Genomic DNA, 16,472 nt, shown 5'->3' on the forward strand with positions numbered 1-16,472 from the left:
CGGTGACGGGCCATAATAATCATATACAGTGTATATTGACAAAATAAAAATAAAAAAAAATAAAAATAAAAAAGAACATAAAAACAGACAGTGTAAAACTAGTAACAGCAGTAAATTAACAGTGTGACATTCCAGAATGTAATTTGTAAAAAGCTAGGTTAATTCACCAACAAACAGCTTGTCCTTAGTAAACATTTTCTTTTCTACATACTTCCTATGGCAATTTCTTTAGCATGTTTAAACAGCATTCTAGCAGTTTCCTTAACATATCTTAAGAACAATCAGTAGGTTAGTCAATAGTCATTCAAGCCAGAATCAAACCAGCATCCTAAAACAATCAAAGTACACAATCCCATCCCTAAACAGTTATTAGAATTGATTAGACGGCTTTTGCCAACCTTATCTATGGACTTTTGTCCCCTACTCAAGAACCTTTTGGCTCATTCATTCATTACCTAAAAATCCTATTCTAAGATAAAGGAGAACCAAGATTTCTAACCCACTACAAGAGATCATAAGCACCTAGATGCTTGGTAAGATGCTTGTGTGCTAGTGAGTAGGAGATAAAACCCACAAAGCTTTGGGATCCTGCCAAATTGCAAAGATCTTGGGAATCCTCTGTGTAGAACATATGCAGATATCCCCTCTAAAGTGAGCAATAATTAACTGCACCTTGAACTTCCTACCATGAAGAAGAGGCACCACATTTGGATCATCTCTTAATCTTGTAGAAAGCACATGCTACATTTAGTAACACGGCTGTTACTCATATCCTGAGTAACCCACAAGGATACTAGTATGAGTGCTGCCTAGAGCAAGAAAAGGTTAGCAATATGTTCAAGTTTCTGCACAAGCTGCCACATCACTTAGGCTTCATAAGTCAGCATATCTAAATGCTACTTAAACCTTCTGTTACAAATAGAGGCACCTTTGAGCCTCTAAGGTGCCTCTATAAGAGAAACATAGTGTAAACCCCAACATTTTGAAACAAATCCAAACTCTCTTCTACAGACAACTATTTTCCGTCTGTGGAGCTGTTTCTAATTTGCTACAGAATCCTGCTATAACCAAACAACACCTGAGCACAACTACCAGGGGACTATATGACCTGAGCTGCTCATCATGAACTGGGTATTATCCGATCAACCAAATGCTAAAAGTAAATGTGTGCAGCAGCATTGAATGATTAAATGGGAATGAAATATATCTAACAGGGACAAACGAGGTCCAGAAAATTCAAATAACTGCTCTGAGCAGAATTAGACTTTAAAGTACCTACTCCTACTGCTGTGTCAGCAGTCCTTCAAAGCACAGCTGTGGCCTCATGGGAAGTCATCTATGGCTATTAGCCAAGGAGGAAAAATGACCTGTCTGTTTGACAGATGTTGACTCCATCCAGAAGTTGTGAGCTGCTACACTCTAGTCCCATTCAAGGCAGTCTGAAAGTTCAAAATGGAAATATTCCCAGTGGGCAGAATTTCAGGTAGCACATTTGGTTTTTTACTTTCTGTGAAGGTAGAGATGATCTACTGTATGGGTCCACATGACTCCCAAGAGACGCTAATGGGATCTCCATTTCATTAGAAACTTGGAAAAGTAAGATTAGAGAATTTCTTGAAATAAGCATGGAACATTAGGATTTTCACACCATATATGAGGGTACTTCAAAAAGTTCATGGGGAGGCTCATATTATCTTCTAATTTCATTTTTCCATGAACTTTTTTTTGAAGTACCTTCATATAAAAGCCCACCAGAGGGCATTCATTGCAGAGGAGACTTTTTTTTTTTTTTCCTTTTTGTCTTTTTTCGTGACTGGCAACGGATCGCAACCCTCGGTGTCGCTCCCGCACCTCGCTCAGCCAGTGAGCGGCCGGTCTGTATGTGGGATCCGAACCCTCAGCGGGAGCGCCGCCGCACTTCCCAAGCGGCGCACTGCAGCAGTGCGCCACCGGGCTGGCCCTGCAGAGGAGACTCTTAATAGAGAGACCAGGTGATCACTTTTGTAGATGCTGTTCTGCCTCCTTACCCAGCCAATCAAGTGCTTTTTCAAAGTGGCCATGGTAGGAAGGTTGGAGGTTATACGTGGGTATCTTAGGCCATTTGAACTGCTATAAAAAAAATACCATAAACTGGGTAGCTTATAAACAACAAAAATTTATTTGTCACAGTTCTGGAGGCTGGAAAGTCCAAGATCAAGGCACTGGCAGATTTGGTGTCATGATTCATGGATGGTATTTTCTCATGTGTCCTCACATAGTGGAAGGGGCAAACAAGATCCCTCAGACCTCATTTATGAGGGTCTTTGCCCTCATGATCTAATCACCTACCAAAGTCCTCACCTCTTAGTATTATCATTGTGGATTAGGTTTCAACATATGAATTTGGGGGAATATAAACATTCAGATCATAGAAATGGGGCTCAGCAACATGGACTTTCTCTCTCCAAGGCTGATCTGGCTATCACAATTGCTAGGTGTCCAGCCTGCCAATCATGGAGGCCATGGATGAGCTCTGATATGACACTGTTCCCCAAGGGTACCAGCCAGCTTCCTGGTGGAAGATTAATTTCATTTTATCCTTTCTCTCTGGGAATGGAGGAGACATTTTGTCCTTAGGAACCTAAGTACCTATCCCAGATATCAGTTGGCCTCCAGGTTCACAATGTTTCTCCTAACACTCTGTTATGGGCTGAATTGGGTCCCCCAAAAGCATATGTTTTAGTCCTAAGCCCCAGTACATAAGAATGTGACCTTTTTTAGAAATAAAGTCATTGCAGATGTAATTAGTTAAGACGAGGTCATACCGGAGTAAGGTGGGCCCTTAATCCAATTTGACTGGTGTCTTTTAAGAAGATGGTGTAAAGACACAGGGGGAGAGCATCACATGATAACAGAGACAGAGATTATTGTTATGCAGCTGCAAATCAAGGAACTCCAAGAATTGCCAGTGACACCAGAAGCTAAAAGCATGGAACATATTCTCTCCAAAACCCTTGAGAGATCATGTCCTTACTGACACCTAGATTTTGGCTTCTAGCCTCAGAACTGTGTGAGAATAAATTTCTGTTGCTTTAAGCCATTTAGTTGGTAGTACTTTGTTATGGTAACTCTAGGAACTAATGCACCTCCTTACTTAGGTATGTAGTAAATGCCTTATTCACTGCCGTGTTATACCACAAAACATCACCCTCAACCAAGAAATTCACTTTATAATGAAACAAATGCAGCAACGGACTCAGGCTCATGGAATTCATTGGTCTTATCCCATGTCCCATCGTCAACAATCAGATAACCTGATGAAGGTTCAACTATAGTACCAGCTGAGGAGGCTGGGGTTAGGGTACTTTAAACAAGTGACCAATATATGGTAATGTGCACCCTCACTCCACATCATAGCCAGATCTGGGAACAAAAGGGTGGAAGTGGGAATGATCCCTCAATATTAAATGCAAAATAATCTATGCTGAAGAATTTGCTTCCTGTTCCTGCACCCTTGGTTTCCACAAATTTGGAATTATGAATTCCTAAAACAATAATACTTCCAATTGGGGGCAAAGTCATAATTGCATTACATTGGAAGTTAAGTCTACCTCCCATTAATTAAGGGCTCTTATGCCACTGAATTGACATGCGGAGAAGGGGCATGTAGTATCTTTGGGGTGATCTATCCCAATTGCCAAGTGTTGATTGTATCACTGCTTCAGATTGGGAACAAGGAGGCTTATATGGGTGGGGAATGCAATGGACTCAGGAGTGCCTCCTTTATTATTCTCATAGTAATGCTTGGTGGGAATCTGCAGAAACTCAACAAAGGTAAGGCCACAAAGTGTTCAAATCCTATGGGAATAAAGGTTAAGGTACCCCACCAGATAAAGAATCCAACCAGACAAGGTAAGCATAGGTAAGATAATACAGGATGGGTAGTGGGGAAAGGAGATTTCAGAGATCAGGGACTTATCAGCACCACTGGAAGGGCAGCCTGAATTTCATAAAATTACCATAGATCTGAAGACAGGTGCAGCATGGAGGCTAAAGGCCACTGAGACATCAGAAGAGCAGCTGGACACAGCCGTTCAAGTCAATGCAAATTTCCCTGTTGGAGATTCCAAGAACATATTAGAAGAGGAAAGCTAAGGTCCTACCAGTAGGCATATGAATGATTCTGATCAGATTTAGGGACTATGATGGTTAGTTTTATGTGTCAACTTGGCTTGGCTATAGTATCCAGCTTTTCAAACACTAATCTAGGTGTTGCTGTGAAGATATTTTGTAGATATCTGGTAAACATCTACAATCAGTTGACTTTAAGTAGAGGAGATTATATTCAATAACGTGGGTGGGCCTCATTCAACCAGTGGAAAGGCCTTAAGAACAAAACTAAGATTTCCCTGAAGAAGAAATTCTGACTCAAGATTGAAGCATAAGTTCCAACCCACGAGTTTTCAGCCTGCGTACCTGCCCTACAGATTTCAGACTTGCTAGCCCACAATCACATAGCCAATTCCTTGAAAGATCAATAGATACATGACAGATAAATGGATGGAGAGACAGATAGATCCTACTGGTTGGTTCTGTTTCTCAGTTCTCTGGAGAACCTATACTAATATGGGGACAAACCGTTAAGATGAACTTACCTAGGATCCACAGGCAAGCAGGACTGTTTTTAGGCCTCCTTAAACCTTTGTTTCAGAGATATGGGGTATTTTTTCCCTAGATGCTAATTTATACCTTAAATTAAATTTACATGGGGGCTTTGGAAGGATTTAAAAGGCAAGCATTATTTGTCTTTCTAAATTCTGTATGATGATTTTTGATTTTACTTGTGTAACTTACATCAATCTTCTGTTAAGACCTTTGATGTGCTGAACCAGAAATACAAAAATGATGCTTTTGGTCTAATAATATGAGTTGTTTCACATGTAGCTGAGATAGATTATTTGCACCTGTGCCCTACGAGCCCCAGTGCAACATCTCCAGGAGGGCCAACCAGCTGCTGCGGGCAGTGAGAAACCACAAATAGAAGTCATTAGCTTCCTGTCTTCACACCACAAGCTTGGCCTCACTGACACAGTGTGCAATCCTGGAGGATTGCCCAACCATCTCTTGATTTTTATAGAAAAGATGGACATCCACGGGGGAAAAGTAATTCAGCGAGAGAGAGGGTAACAGAGAGAGAGAGAGAAACCCCCCATAATTGTTCAAAACAAAACTCATCTAAATTTATTTGACCCTTAAGGAAGCCTACCACAGGGTAAGTAAACATTTAGTGGACATGGATAAATTTGGGAATGTTATGAAAAAATTGAAAAAGTAAGGTGAATCAAGAACAAACTTTTGTTTAGAAAAACAACTACTTAATTCAATGTTCCTCAAATGTGAAACTTCTTTTATTAGACAACCCAATATTACTTAAATTATTTTCCTAATATTAGCTATATATGTATTAAACATAAACATATATAAATTTCTTATATGTATAGCTCTTACACAGTGAAAATACCTGAACAATTTTATAAGTTAAATACTAGCAAAACTACAAAACCAATGAAACTGTAATTTAAAACATTAAATTAGCATGATAATATGAAAGGTAATTATTTGAGTATTTTGTTTATTTATTTAGGTTTAAAGCAAATTGCTAAGATTAGTTTTGTGGAAAAAAACATATCTCGCACAGATACTTTAGAGCCTGATGGACCACCATTTGGTTTTTTGTCATTGTTAATGTTTCTTATTTTTAAACTATTCTTTTTAAATACTGATGAATTATTTTGATCAACCAATGAATTTAATAAAGCACTACAAATTATAAAAATTGATGGCAATGTTTCAACATCATTCAGCAAAAAAGTCTTCATTGTGGATTTAATATGATAATGACTGCTAATGAGCTTTTTTGGCAGCTTTTTAAATACAGAGACAGAACCCATGAAACCTTAATTCACAGCAGGAACAGAAAACAGTTATGATGCAAGTTACTCTGAGTTAGAAATGCGTAGACTAGAGGTCGGCTCTATGCTAGAATCATTTGGATGTAAGAAATAGAACAGTTCAACCTGGCTTCAGTTCTAGGGGTACTGCCTCTGTTCTCATGGGGGCAGGGGAGTTGGAAGCAAGAACTGGAGAGTTGCTAGGATCTAAGGCAACTATTCCATCTCTCTCCACTCTCTCTCTCTTACTCTCTCTCCCTTCTTCCTCCCAACTATCTCTGACTATGAGCCTCCCTATTTCTGTATTTCTGCATGTGTTTGTCTTCTGTCCCTGTTACTCTTTGCCTGTTTTTGTCACTGCCTATCATGCCCCAAGGTCTTCTGTCCTCATGTCTCTATTGTTTTCACTCTGTATTGTCCAAATTTATCCACCCATTTACATGCAGGTCAATGACTCTGCTACTCCCAGTTCTAGCTTAATGTCATTTATAAATTTATTTTTTATTAGCATATTCATTATTACAAATCATACATATTCTTTATGTCCCTTATCCAATCTTTCCCCACCTTCTTCCCCTCCCCCTCTAATAACCATAGATTTGTTCTCTCCTTCTGATAGATTAACTGTTTCTCTGTTGATTTGTTGCCTAGATGATCTGTCCAGTGCTGAGAAAATTGTGATCAGGTCCGCCACTATCATCGTAGAGCAGATGCTTCTTCTATTACTCTGGAGGAGTGTGCTTTGTGGAAAGAGACACCCCTTCTTTTTCTTTTCCTTGGTCCCTGCTGATGACTCTCTTTGTGTCGAAGCAGTCGAGTGTCTGGCAGGCCACCTGCATGGTGGCTGTGACTACTGCTGTGGCAACTAGCCACTTGTGCAACAGCCATGGCAATTGCAGTGGCTATGGTGGGCTACCCACGTGGAAATGGTGTTTTGAGTATACTTTTAACCTGGTTGTGGACAGGATTGGTTTCCCCTGGCTCCCACCTCTCATTTATAAATTTAAATGATAGCAAGGGAGAGTCCTTGTTTCCCAACTTCAAATTTTAAAGAAAGAGAATCTGGTCGGCAAACTTAGACCACTAATCTCAAGCTGTGGCTGTTTTCCAGTGAGTGTCACATGTTGGCTGTACATTTAGCACTGGCTGTTCAAACACCTTTCTGAAAAGGATCTGGACATTATAGGAAACATGTCTATTTATATGTCTATTAAGGACCCAAAACATCATTTTCTTTTAACAACTATTCATAAGGTCCTTAAAATACCTAGCTGATTGTAACTTTAAAGACAGTGTCCAGAAACTAATCCAGGAAATTATCTACAGGACAAAAACAAAAGGCATTTAAACACCTGAAAAGTGTCCCTGATATCTCCTAGAAAGATGTGATTGGTCCAAGCCGCAAGGACTACTGTCCCATTTTACCAAGAGACAACTCTTGAAGACACTCACTTGAATTACATAAAAGGCAAATCGACATCAAGACTTTGGATATAGAGCCCAGCCACAGAAGAATGTGGTTCTTCCCAGTACTTTTTCTGGGAAAGGAGCATAGGTAAGAATATCTACTCCTGAAAAATTAAACATGATATAAAATTCTTCCAAAATCATTGTCTTCTGTAGTGCTGTTTTTATACACAGCACTACATTGTCTTCTGTAGTGCTGTTTTCTACTGAAGCACTAAGATTGTTTCAGTCATAAAATTTTAAAAAGTAAAATTACCTCTGCATCAAAAATGAATGTTTATTGGAAATAGGCAGGATGGGTGTAAAGTTTATGGCCAGAGTTTATAATACTGAAAAGAAAGAAAGATGGGAGTAAGATATCTAGGAAAAGCATAGGGTTAAAGCTAAGCGTTAACAAGGGCACTGAAAATTTGAGAATTACAGGCAGGGCTGTACAAATGAGGTAAATCCTCCTGGAAAAGCTGGACTGATTCTCTCCAAAAATAAGAAGGACACTTTGAGAGAAAAGGTCAGATAAATAGATGCCAAGAATGAGAATTGGAGAAGGAAGACAAATTGGAATGGGGGTACAGAGTAAGGTCAAAGCTTTCATTTGATGTTGACTAAGGTGCTTGAGGAGCCAAGGTTTGCACAGAAGAGTAACTGGAGTTCCTGAAGAAGTTTCAAGAGACAGGAGATTGTGATTAAAGCAGCAAATTTGGTGAATTCGTTTGGCAATAATATAGCACATGAATTGAATCATGGAGTTGACAAGGATAATAACTTTGCCTTATTATAATCAATACCATGTCCATCAGCATTAAAACACAATCAGCCCAGGACCTACAAATCCAGTGTCCTTTCCTTCAGTGTATATACCGTCACCTCACCTACCAGAGCAGGCCTAACACATCACTTTTGCCTCTGCAATGAAATTCACCCCTTCTGAACACTGACTGATATGCATACCAAACAGCACAATATGAAAAAGAAAATGATTTGTTTAAGAGTTGGCAAAGGATTTAAATAGACATTTCTCAAAAGAAGACATACAAATGGCCAATAGGTACATGAAAAAATGTTCAACATCACTAATCAAAAGAGAAATGCAAATCAAAACCACAGTGAGATATCAATTCACCCAAATTAGAATGGTTATTATGAAAAAGACAAAAAATAATAAATGCTGGTATGAATGTGAAGAAAAATGAACCTTTATACACTATCAGTGAGAACACAAATTAGCATTATAGCCATTGTGGAAAACAGTATGTTGGTTCCTCAAAAAATTAAAAATAGAATTACTATATGATCTAACAATTTCACTACTGGATATTTATCCAGAGAAAATGAAATCAGTATGTTGAAGAGATATCTTCACCCCATGTTTATTGCAGCACTATTCACAATAGCCAAGATATGGAATCAGTCTGTGTCCATCAATGGATGAATGCATAAAGAAAATGTGGTATACATACACCATGGAATACTACTCAGCCATAAAAAGAACAAAATAGTGTCATTTGTAACAACATAGGTGAACCTAGAAGACATTATGTTAAGTGAAATAAGTCAGGCACACAAAAAGACAAAATAATATTCATTTGTGGAATCTACAAAAGCTGATCTCATAGAAGTACAGAGTAGAATAGTGGTTATCATAGACTGAGGAAGGTAGGGACAGGGGATGATGAGGAGAGATTGGTCAATAGTACAAAATTACATTAGATAGGAGGAAGAAGTTCTGGAGTTCTAGAGCATGGTAGGGTGACTGTAGTAAATATTACAGTGTATATTTCAATAAACTTGAAGAAAGGATTCTGAATGTTCTCACTACAAAGAAATGATAAATGTTTGAGATGATGGACATGTTAAATACCATGGCTTGGTCATTACACAATGTATAGAGGTATCAAAACATCATACTGCATCCTTCAAGTATGTATGATTATTATCTGTCGATTAAAAACAAAATTTAAAAAAACCTCAGTGATATAAACCCGAGTCTTCCTCTACCTTCTTGTCATTAAATATAAACATGACTGTGTATTCCAAAGGAGCTGTGAGAAAACATCTTTTATCCTGTGATATTGTTCTGTTATGATAAAAAGAAGTTTGAATAAAAGAGAATGATAAAAGTTTCTCAAGAACCATATGAATTATTGATTATGTAATTTATCTCTTACCTAGAGTTAAGTGCTATCTCAGATAGTATATCTGGTGATATGTCAGGTGATATTTGAAATACCAGGGATATTTGATGAGTCCTTGTATTTTTCAAGATTTATCTGTAAGAGACGGTATGCTGAGAACTTTGTATGTCCCCATTATGTCACTGATAGTACCCCATTGATACTGAGTAATCTATAAAAGGCTTAGGACCATGATTGTTTGAAGAGTCCAGATGAAAGACCATGCCTACAAAATTGTTTACAGTTCCCACAGGGTTCTTTCTTATTTTCTTTTTATTTTATTCATTTAGCTCAACTATTTAATAATTGGAGCTGAAAAGTTCTAGAAGAGTTCTGTGGGGATGTGAAGATTAATGGGTTTCAGATTTTTGTTGATGCATATGTTCTCATCTTTTAGAAGATCCATCCAGGTCAGAATTTGATTGATTGGAGGCATAACAGTTCATCATCTCCTCAAAGACTGTGACACTAAAGGGCTGCGTAGGCAGAGAGCCAGAGAGGCATTCAGGCGGCCGAAGGACACACACTACTGCGCCTGAGTGACTTTCATGTGATGACTCCCATTTGTTCTGCTCAATCATTTTGGTCAGAAATATCAGAGTGAAGATTTTGTTTTATTATTGGTTATGTTGGTATGGAATACTTCATGGTGGTATGGAATGCTTATTGTAGAAAAATTAAAACATGAAGATAAGCAAATATAATAAAACAAAAACACACCAGAAACTCACCCCCCAGACAAAATCAACACTAATTTTTTGTTATTTTTTTTCTTTGCATAAATTTTTTAAACAAATATATTTTTATATTATTTAATAACCTGCTTTTTCCACTCAATAACATATCACAAATATATTCTATGTGGCTAAATATAATTTATATATTTTAATTGTTAATAGTTGTGTATGTTATATATTGTTTGACATTTATATGTAATCTATATAGATAATCAGACATTAAGTTGTTCAACAGTAATTTTTTTAAAAGAAAGCACAATACGGGGCCAGCCCCATGGCTCACACGGGAGATTGCGGTGCTGGTAGCACCAAGGCCAGGGTTCGGATTCTATATAGAGATGGCCAGTGCACTCACTGGCTGAGTGTGGTGCAGACCACACCATGCTGAGGGTTGCAATCCCCTTACTGGTCAGAAAAAAAAAAAAAAGAAAGAAAGAAAGCACAACACTAGTAAACTAGGATTTTCAGGGAATTAGCTCTTTCAAATAAATTACTAGTGTAAATTTCTGCTTAACAAAATTTTCAGCATTAGTACACTAGCAATTTATTTATCAAAAATTTTATTAAAGAGAGATTTACAGAGCTCTCAGTATCTCCTGACCTCAGTGAAAGAGGCAATTGTTCATAAATGGATAAAAGAAGAGATCCTGATTTAAAAGAACCACATGTGTGGTTTTTCCCCTGAAATATTATACTCTATCTCTTCTTAATTGGAGGAGTCTCAAAATCATTTAATCATTTCTAGAAGAACTATAACTGTTAACTGTTATGCTATATATCAATACAGTCAGTCTACTTTTTTATTTTGAGGTCACCATTCTGACTTTCACTGCTCAATAACTGCTCAATAGCTTTCTGGTTATTTTTCCCAATTATCCCCCCCCACCCCACCCCCTTTATTTATTTATTTTTGGTAGCAGTGTTAATATTTTTAGACCAACAAAGTTATTTTTTCTCTCCCCTTTTTTTTTTTTCAGTTTTATTTTATTTTGTCAATGTGGTTGATTATTGTGGCCCATTACCAAAACCTCCCTCCCTCCACCCTCTCCCCCCTCCCTCCCAACAATGTCGTTTCTGTTTGCTTGTCGTATCAACTTCAAGGAATTGTAATTGTTATGTCTTCTTCCCTCCACCCCCTAGGTTGTTTGTGTATTTATTCATTTATTTTTAGCTCCCACAAATAAGTGAGAACATGTGATATTTCTCTTTCTGTGCCTGACTAGTTTCACTTAATACAATTCTCTGTAGGTCCATCCATGTCATTGCAAATGGCAGTATTTCATTCTTTTTTTTACCTGAGTAGTATTCCATTGTGTAGATATACCACATTTTCCATATCCACTCATCTGATGATGGACATTTGGGCTGGTTCCAACTCTTAGCTATTGTAAAGTGTGCTGCAATGAACATTGGAGAACAGGTATACCTTCGACTTGATGATTTCCATTCCTCTGGGTATATGCCCAGCAGTGGGATAGCTGGGTCATATGGTAGATCTATCTGCAACACGATGAAATGAGGAAAAGTATACAGGACCTAAAAGAAGAAATGTACAAGGAAATCAATGCCCTGAAAAAGAATGTAGCAGAGCTTGCTGAGCTGAAGAATTCATTCAACCAAATAAAAAACACAACAGAGAGTTTAACCAGCAAGCTTGCAGAAGCAGAAGAGAAAACTTCTGACCTTGAAGATGGACTGTTTGAAATAACACAGGCAGACAAAAAAAAAAGAAAAAAGAATTTAAAATATTGAAGAAAATCTAAGAGAGATATCAGACAACCTTAAGCACTCAAATATCCGAGTCATGGGTATTCCAGAAGGGGAGGAAAAAGGAGATTGCATTGAAAACATATTCAACAAAATAGTGGCAGAAACTTCCCTGGTATAGGAAAAGACACATATCTTCAGATTCAGGAAGCTCATAGATCCCCAAACGTATTCAACCCAAAATGGTCTTCTCCAAGACATGTTATAGTAAAATTGGCAAAACTCAAAGACAAAGAGAGAATCTTAAAAGCTGCAAGAAAGAAACATCAAATCACCTGTAAGGGAGCCCCAATCAGACTAACATCAGACTTTTCATCACAGACCATGTATTTTTTCCAATTCTAACTTATCATGGGTGGAAAAACTGGAGACCTAAGCTCATTACATGTGCATATTAAACAAGGCCCAATAAATCTATGAGGGAGGTATTTGAATCACTAAATATCATCTATTGGTTTTATACATCATTTTCACTTACATTAACTTACATAATATTTATAAAAACTGTAGATAAGTATTAGGTATTTTATGCTATTACACAAAAAGAAACCGATATTTGGAAAAATAAAATAACTTACTCAATGTTACCTAGCAATAAAATTATAGAGCACAGGGTCAAACTCAATTCTTCTTATTCCAAATTGACTCTAAGGACTTTGTTAAAAGCAATTTTAGGTTTTTTTTCTTGCTTCTGGTGAGGAATTAGAATCTAGGGCAAAGTTTCCTAAGACATGTTTTATACACAGAAATTGTACAAGGTATAATAAGTATTATTCAATAAAAGAGGAAAACACCAGATCAAACAAACACCTTGCAGAAATCCTCAGAGATTGTTATGTGTTAACATGCTTCATAAATCCCCAAAAGCAGCAGTTTCATAACTACTAGGACCTCCAAGGTGACCCTCTGTCACAGCACGGCTCTTCAGATTTCTAAGGAGCACAATACAGAAGATATTGCCTCCTTTACCCCCAGGTAAGGGCAAGGGGAGAAGTTCACTTGATGAGCTAAATGAGGTTTGCTAATCTTCATCTTTGCATTCACTTTTCATTTACAATTTGTTAATAAAACAGAGATTAAAATATAAATTCTGGAAAAACAATATTTATGTGAACTATTACCTTTTGATAATATAGAAAATTACTTCTAATAAAAAGGATAAATAAATTTTTCAGAAGTAGCTACAGAATACACCTATAAGTTATTATCAAAATTTAACCAGAAGAAATTGCAAATTTCATAGCATTATTGTACCAGAACCTTCCACTGAGATATGAGGCACTGTCCTGAGATCTTAATGATGCTTTGTAACGAAAAAATTTTATTTCATGTTTTATTAACCACAAAGATTAAAGAATTCCCAATGTAATTTAATAATTTCCATCTTCACAAATTGCACACAATAAAAATATTTGAGAAATACTTCAAAACTCAACAAATAATTTTTAAAGCAGCTAAATCTATGGGTAGTTTGTTAAAAATTTTTTTGAAATACCACCATTTTAGAAAAATAACAAGGAATGTCATTACGTAGCCCATGAATTAAAAGATTCTCCAAAGGGAAATGATTCCCCAACTTTCCTTCTCCATATGCTGCATCACAGAAATCCTACTCTTGGCAACACATTGCCAGGGTCTGTGAGTGGAAATTTTGCTAAGCATTTTATACTTATTATCTTATTTAATACCTAAAACAGAGCAACCAAGTGAGTATCTTAAAATTAATATCCAGTTTTAGAGATAATAAAATTGATGTTAAGAGAGATTAATCGAGTTTCCTTAGCAGGCAGAACTAGGATTGGAACCCAGACTGCCTGACTACAAAGCCTCATTACGTAACTCACCTCTCTCTGTGATGCTCATACTTAATTATGTATTTCATATATTTAATATTGTTAGACCTGGATGTTCCTATTTAAATAATTACAGTAGCTATAGAAGGTTTAAAAGAAGAATGTATTCTCAATAAGATTGCCCTATTTCACTAAGGCAAGCTTCTTGAAACTACAAAATATCCCTTCACTCTCTTGACCTATAACTAACCTCTACTCTTCAATTGGAAGTCAAAAGACCATGGCATCTCGTGATTTCTTCTCTCGACATTTTTGCTGTCTCATCAAGGCTTTTACAGATGGAACTTAAGTTTGATTAACTGCAGTACAAACTAAACCCAAATAAAAATCAACAGGGCATATATGAATGGCAAAGTAAGCTGGCTCTAAAACCTAAAATAGCTTTACCAGAAACCTGGTAAATGCTCAATTCGCAGTTTTAGATTTTGCATAAATTAATTTTAATTCAGAAGCAGATAAAAGGGAGACAAAATTAAATGAATACTTTGACCTTCAGTACAGAAGTTGGAAGTGGTATGATTGAAGGAATCTAGAAGGGCATCCTATCAATCAACCAAACATTATTTATCGAATATTCACCACCACAACCATTATGTCACAATGCTTAGAATTGCAACCTTTGGGTTATCAACTGGAGTTAAAGCACAATCAGAAAATAAGTATGCATTAATGTGAATATGTACTACCTGGAGAGAGCATTAACTCTTTGGCAACCATTACTACAGCAGCATAATGTAATGCAGAACCCCAAGGGAATAGAATGAAACACAGGTAAGTTTTGACTGATTCTGGAAAGGTCACATCAATGGAGTAAAGTCCTGTAAGACCGAAGATGTACCGGAACTGTGGGGCTTAGTTTCAAAAGGTAGCATTATTGTACCAGGTACTGGGTACTAAGAACATGAAATCAAAGATAGTGTTGAGATAGAATATTGGGGTCAGGACCCCAAACTTACCTATAATTAACAAAAGCTCTTTTTTTCCTCCATTTGTCTATGTAAGTTGGTGACTTTTTATAATGTGAAATGCATTCTGGAATTTGAAGCTGAAACCCCACAAGTAGAAAAGTGTCCTTCCCTATTCAATATAGTAAAAGGCCATAGAGGTATATTATGTAAAATGAGTATTATTATGCATGCTCAGAGCTCCTGTTCAAAAAGAATTACAAGGGCCGGCCCCATGGCTCACTCGGGAGAGAGCAGTGCTGTTAGCACCGAAGCCGCGGGTTCAGATCCTATACTGGCTGAGCGTGGTGCAGACAACACCAAGCCAGGGGTTATGATCCCCTTACCGGTCAGAGGAAAAAAAAAAAAAAAGAATTACAAAGGGGTATACATGGATTTTCTGGTATCTTCTTATCTACAGGATTGCTCATCTTCCAACAAAGCATGCCCTCTATCCTATGGTATGCTGATAAGTGTTTAATAACTGGCTCTCTATGAGAAAAAAAAAGTTTATTATAAATATTACTGTTTAAAGAACATGTAGCACCCAGTTTACAAAAAAAGATAAAATATGCAATAATCTGCATTGCAAATTTCACACCAATACCTTCAGTGTGACTGTTTCTTATAAAATCTACGATCAGTTTTATTCATTCTATTCCCAACAATAATGCCATGAAATCAGACTAAGTATGATATTTTAAAAGTCACCCATGTCACTGACAAATGAGTGTAGTTCTGATATAAATGTTTTTTAATACTTTCTCTTATATTATAGAGTGAGACTAAAGTCAAACAACGAAGACATATGTCAGACTTCACTCAATTTTCAATGACGTGAGCAACTTCTTTGCTGAATCCAATAATAGTTTTTAAATACAAGAATATTTTGTCAACTTTATGACTACAATATAATAGCTATAGACACAATACAATTTAAAATTAATCAACACAATTAATATTTTCTCCATTATTTTTTAAGTTTAGACAACGAACAAAACAATAACTTATAGCATTTGTGACTTTCACAGTGTTAATACTTCCACCAGGGTCAATTTCAAACTATCCCCACAGTACTGGGAAGAGCAGCACACCATTACATAGTATTTCCACCATATAGACACAATAGATGAAAATAACATTTCTAGCATAGAAAATAATAAAATGTGGTAAAATAATCACGAAGGGACAAGTTGAGTATTTGCTACCTTTGTTTTTAACATAATGTTCAATTATAAGTTTATACAATTTAATTTTTTTTAAAATGGATATTTAACAAACAGAAAAATTGCTGTACCTTTACTAATCAGCTCTTGCAGCCTGCGTGAGCTGGCTCCAGCATGCTACTGCCTCTAACTCTCCTAGCTGCCAGAACAACATTATAATTCCCCTTCTTATTAGTCTTTCTACGTGTTTCTGCAATTGCAGCATTGTTTTGGAAATTCCCACTACAACTTCTTTGGTTTTTAACATTCTCATTATTACTTTCTGGAATGGAATGAAATTTAACAGATAACCAATGGAAGCAGAGGAGGGTGGGACAATTAATCATTAAAGAACAAGCTATGAAACAGTGAAGAAACTAAATTTGGTGTCAGAAGAC

The sequence above is a fragment of the Galeopterus variegatus genome, unplaced genomic scaffold (assembly GCF_000696425.1).
Source record: "Galeopterus variegatus unplaced genomic scaffold, G_variegatus-3.0.2 Scaffold96, whole genome shotgun sequence".
Classification (NCBI taxonomy): domain Eukaryota; kingdom Metazoa; phylum Chordata; class Mammalia; order Dermoptera; family Cynocephalidae; genus Galeopterus; species Galeopterus variegatus.